This window comes from Myotis lucifugus, unplaced genomic scaffold (genome assembly GCF_000147115.1).
Source record: "Myotis lucifugus unplaced genomic scaffold, Myoluc2.0 scaffold_6, whole genome shotgun sequence".
NCBI lineage: Eukaryota > Metazoa > Chordata > Mammalia > Chiroptera > Vespertilionidae > Myotis > Myotis lucifugus.
Genome location: NW_005871054.1, coordinates 1,383,913 through 1,389,158, shown reverse-complemented (window position 1 = coordinate 1,389,158; position 5,246 = coordinate 1,383,913).

Genomic DNA, 5,246 nt, shown 5'->3' with positions numbered 1-5,246 from the left:
CAAACCATAGCCTACCAAAACCCATTACTCATTGTTGTGAGGATAAGAGAACACTTTCTACCATATGTCTGTACCTCTAGAGAAAGTTTTATTGGAGAAAGTTCTTCTTCCCGTGTCAACAAACTTGATCCCCACAACAACTTCACCACCAAACACAGGGGAAACTCTATAAGGACCTGACACTCAGCTTCCCTTTCTGAGGAAATCTTACAAACTTCCATCTAATTGTCCCCATGAATCTGTTTGTTCCATTTGCAGTGGGTTTTGCCTTTCTGCCTAGTTCTGTTGGATGCGAGGCTGGGTCTACTTTATGAGTTCCCAGGTCTGACTTTTCCCTTGAATATTGTTCTTGCTTCTCCAATTGTTTCATGTCCATAAAACCTCAGGCCAGACCTGCACCATTTCTAATCTTAGCACTGGTTTCCAGAAACCCAACCCACATCAAGTCCCAGAGCCCCAGTAGTTTGAATCCAGTAACTAGAAAACAAATGTTTCTTCTCATGGATAAAAAGAATAATGTGCCCTAACCGGTTTGGCTCAGTGGATAGAGCGTCGGCCTGCAGACTGAAGGGTCCCAGGTTCGATTCTGGTCAAGGGCATGTACCTTGGTTGCGGGCACATTCCCAGTAGGGGGTGTGCAGGAGGCAGCTGATCGATGTTTCTCTCTCATCGATGTTTCTAACTCTCCATCCCTCTCCCTTCCTCTCTGTAAAAAATCAACAAAATATATTTTTTAAAAAAGAATAATGTGATTGACTTTGGATCATTCCTTTTCTCTTTGGCTGCAACTATGACAGGTTTAACATTTTTTTTTTCTTTTTCTCCAGATTACTATATAAACTTATATGTAGTAACCAAAACTTCCCAGGGGCTTTGGGAAATTTGACAAAGTCATTCAAAGTTTATCAGATAGAATAAAAAAGGCATAAGAGTCTAATCATTTCTGAAAAAGAAAAGCTACAGAGGGGAACTTTACATAATATAAAAACGTTTTGAAAAAGGAGTGCTACAGCGGTTTAAAATGTACAGAACAGGGGTGCTATAACTGAATTCTATTTAGCTCTTGGATTCTCACTTTTCTTGATGGTAGAAAACACTCAATCTTTCCTCTTCATTTTAACTCAGTCAGTTTGGCTTAAAATGTAGTAAATATTCAAATCTTGCTATTTTTACCCTGAGTTTACCCTTGTATAGGGCAGGGGTATCTAGTTCTTGTGCCAGCCTTTGTCAACATGAGAGTCAGCAAGTTTGCACCTGCCCTGGTCTTGTGGGTGTTTTTGAGCCCCAACCCAAGGCTGTTGTTTTTTTTTTTTGTCCTCTGGATCTCTCATCACTTTTTCACCTCCACTGGGAGCTCAGGAACTTTCAGTGTCTTCCAGAACCACCTGGAGTATGAGGATCTGCCAAGTGCCTCTGAGGCCCATCTGCCTACACACCCCTCCTCAGCATGGCTCATCTACCTCCCAGGAAGTGAGTTTCTCAGAATCCTGGCTCAAACTCACTAAACTCGGGGCTTCTCTAAGAGTTCTACAGTCTCTTTGCTGGGATTGCCTCAAAGCTTTCTGGGTATTTCTATTATACTCTTTTATTCTGGGCTTTAACTGTAGATGGGTGGCACATATACAGTGAAAAAGGGGGATGGTTCTGAAGTAAAGCCTCTATCCTTGATTTAATTCTCTTCCTGATTGATCTTCAATCTCTTGTTCTCTTTTCTTTCTTTTTTTAAAAAAATATATTTTATTGATTTTTTACAGAGAGGAAGGAAGAGGGATAGAGAGTTAGAAACATCAATCAGCTGCCTCTTGCACACCCCCTACTGGGAATGTGCCCGCAACCAAGGTACATGCCCTTGACCAGAATCGAACCCAGGACCCTTCAGTCCACAGGCTGACGCTCTATCCACTGAGCCAGACCAGTTAGGGCTGTTCCCTTTTCTTTTTATTAGGGGGAGTGGACACAGAAAATAAAAGGCTATTATATATTATCATGCACTCTCTCTACTCTGATTTTTAGTCTAAACTATACTCAGTCCTAAATGTTCGCCATTTTTTCCTCAATCATGGATGCACATTAGAATTACCTAGGAAGATTAAAAAAGATATCAGTGCCCTATAACTTAAAAAAATACCCATAACCCCTGGCTGGTGTGGGTCAGTTGGTGGGAGAGTCATTCTGTGTACTGAAAGATTGCAGATTTGATTCCCAGGGCACATACCTAGGTTGGGGGTTCGATTACCTGGTCAGGACATGTGCAGGTGGTGACCAATTGATGTTCTCTCTCACATTGACGTTTTTCTCTCTCTCCAGAGGAATAGCTCAGTTGTTCCTGAGAGTGGGTTCTTGGGCATTGCTGAAATAAGAATTTTCGGAAACCCTCACAGGAAGATGAGAGGTAGTCGAAGATTGTATTGGCATGGAGTTACATTCCTCAGTTTCCAATGTCCCAAGCCATTCCTGAAAGAGGGGCAGCTGGGAATTCAGCAGAGCCAGAAGGAGGGCCAGTGTTCAGAGTTTCTGTTCCATGTTGCAGATGGCTGTGGTTCTGTTCCATGTTGCAGCTGAATGTGTAAATAATTGATTAATCAACTAGATATGTTCTGGCTAAGATTTTGTTGCAGTTCTCAGTTGACCACACAAGAACAAAGAAGCTTTTAACCCAGCCCTGAACTTACACACCTGGCCACCAGGAACACAGATTCTGATCAATTAAGTCTCAGAAACACCAGGATGATGTACACCCGATCACCGTTTGACCGGTTTCAGAACTCTGACCATCCTGTTCTGGGAACCAGCAACGACTACATTCATCGAGACCAAAGACTCCCCACAAGGATTCAAATTCCAGGGCCAGAAATCACCAGGATCCCCTTTGTGCTCCTTACCCACATTCCCTCCCCTGATTCACCTGTACAGTATAAGCTTACTCCTAACAAGATTAAGTGGAAGGTGGATGTTAGGGTTTTTACCAGCCACCTTCCCAGATTCCAGCATCTGATCTTATTAAACACGCACTTATAACCCAATCCCTGTCTCTGCTTTTTGGCTAGGTGTTGATAGGCAGCATGAGCTCTGGACTCGGTTGACATCTGGTTTCACACTCAACATCGGGGCACCTAAATATACCAAGCAAATATTAGGAGATCTAAAAGGAGAAATAGATAGCAATACAATAATAGTAGGAAACTTCAATACCTCACTTTCATCAATAGATACATCATCCAGACAGGAAACGAACGAGGAAACATTAGACTTAAATGACACATTAGATCAGATGGACTTAAACATTTATAGAATATTCCACCCCAAAGCAGCAGAATACATATCCTTTTCAAGCGCACATGGAACAATGTCCGGGATAGATCTTATGTTAGGCTACAAAACAAGTCTTAGTACATTGAAGAAGACTGAAATTATATCAAGCATCTTTTCTGACCACAATGGTATGAAACTAAAAATCAGTTACAAGAATTCACAAATATGTGGAGATTAAATAACATACTATTAAACAATCAATGGGAGTCACAGAATAAATCAAAATCAAAATCAAAAATATCTTCAGACAAATAAAAATGGAAATACAACATAGCAAAACTTATGGGATACAGAAAAAAATTATTCTAGGAAGGAAGTTTATAGCAATAAATGCCTATATTATGAAACAAGAAAGATATGAAATAAACAACCTAACTTTGCACCTCAAGAAACTAAAAAATAAGCATTTAAAAATATTTTTATTGATTTCAGAGAGGAAGGGAAAGGGAGAGATAGAAACATCAATGATGAGAGAGAATCATTGATTGGCTGCCTCTTGCATGCCCTCTACTGGGAATTGAGCCTGCAACCCAGGCATGTGGCCTTGACCAGAATCAAACCCAGGACCCTTCAGTCCACAGGCCGACACTCTATCCACTGAGCCAAACCAGCTAGGGCTAAATAAGCATTTTTTTTAAAAAGAGTAAGGCCTTACTCGACATTTTCCCATTATTCTCTGTTAGTTCTTGGCTTATTCAAGGTTACTTAATCAGTTGTTCAATGTCATACAAAATGAAGGTCTCCAGGTATTACCAGGTTCTATTTAACCTTCCTTGCCAAGGGGCCAACTTGAATTTATTAGCACACCGTACTACACAGAAGCAAGAATGGATGTCATAAAACATCATCACAAGGCAACCAGCACAGACCTTTCAGGAAGACCTAAGACAGATGTGAGCAGTATCCTATTACTGTATGTACCTATCATCTTTGCACTTCTGATGGTGGTGGAAACCTCAGAATGAGTGTTTAAAGAGGTCAAGAATGGTAACATGAGTAGGAATCAGGCAGATTTGGCTGAGTGAAACTATGAACAAAGGATGGTCAAGAGACCATCTGTCCCTTTCATTTGTTCGGCCTGTTCCACAATGCTTAAAGTGCTTCTAATTGGTTATTTTTGCTAACTTGCAAAACAAGTTGGTGGAGTAGGTGGGAAAGAAAATTATTGTAAAACCATAGTTAAAACTGTTAAACTCAGTTGCAAAGGTTAATGATCATAATTTTACAAATGAGAAAACTGAGGCACAATGAGGTCAAGTGATTTACTTAGAGCTGGGTATTCAATCCCTATTTAAATCCTGGCTCTTTGATCTTTTAACACCATCCCAGTAACCAACAACCTTGGCCCACTGCATTTTGGTAATCCATGTTACAAAACATTAAGCATGTTGTTCTAAGTTAATAGTTGTGGATATATGTAAAATTTATCTGTAATGCTCCCATTGCAGAGCTGTTGAAGGCAAAAGTATCTACCAGAAATGGCAAGTTAAATTACAAGGGAATGTCATGGTAATAGAAACCCCCCGGCCACATATTATAAAAAAGTATAGAAACATAACACTGTATATCAACTGCGGAAAAAGAAATGCATATGCATAACCTTAAAATATATTTAGTTATGTAGCTCTGCCATGAATAACAGTAACATCAACAATGGCATTTTTGTTCACAACTACCTCATGACGGCTCCCTTAGCACTCAGATTTTAGTCTCCAATACTATTTTCCATTAATATGAACCAGGATTCTTGGAGGATAGCTGACTTCATAATTTGGGGGCAGGAGATATTATGTTGGGTCTGAGACTTCAGATTTTTGCCAGACATAAGGAACTAAGTGTTCAGAGGACAAACAAAACTACAAAAACGAGCTTCATCTGAACAGGTTGTGAACATTTAAGCATCTAAAAAGAATTGATAATAACAATAATGGTTA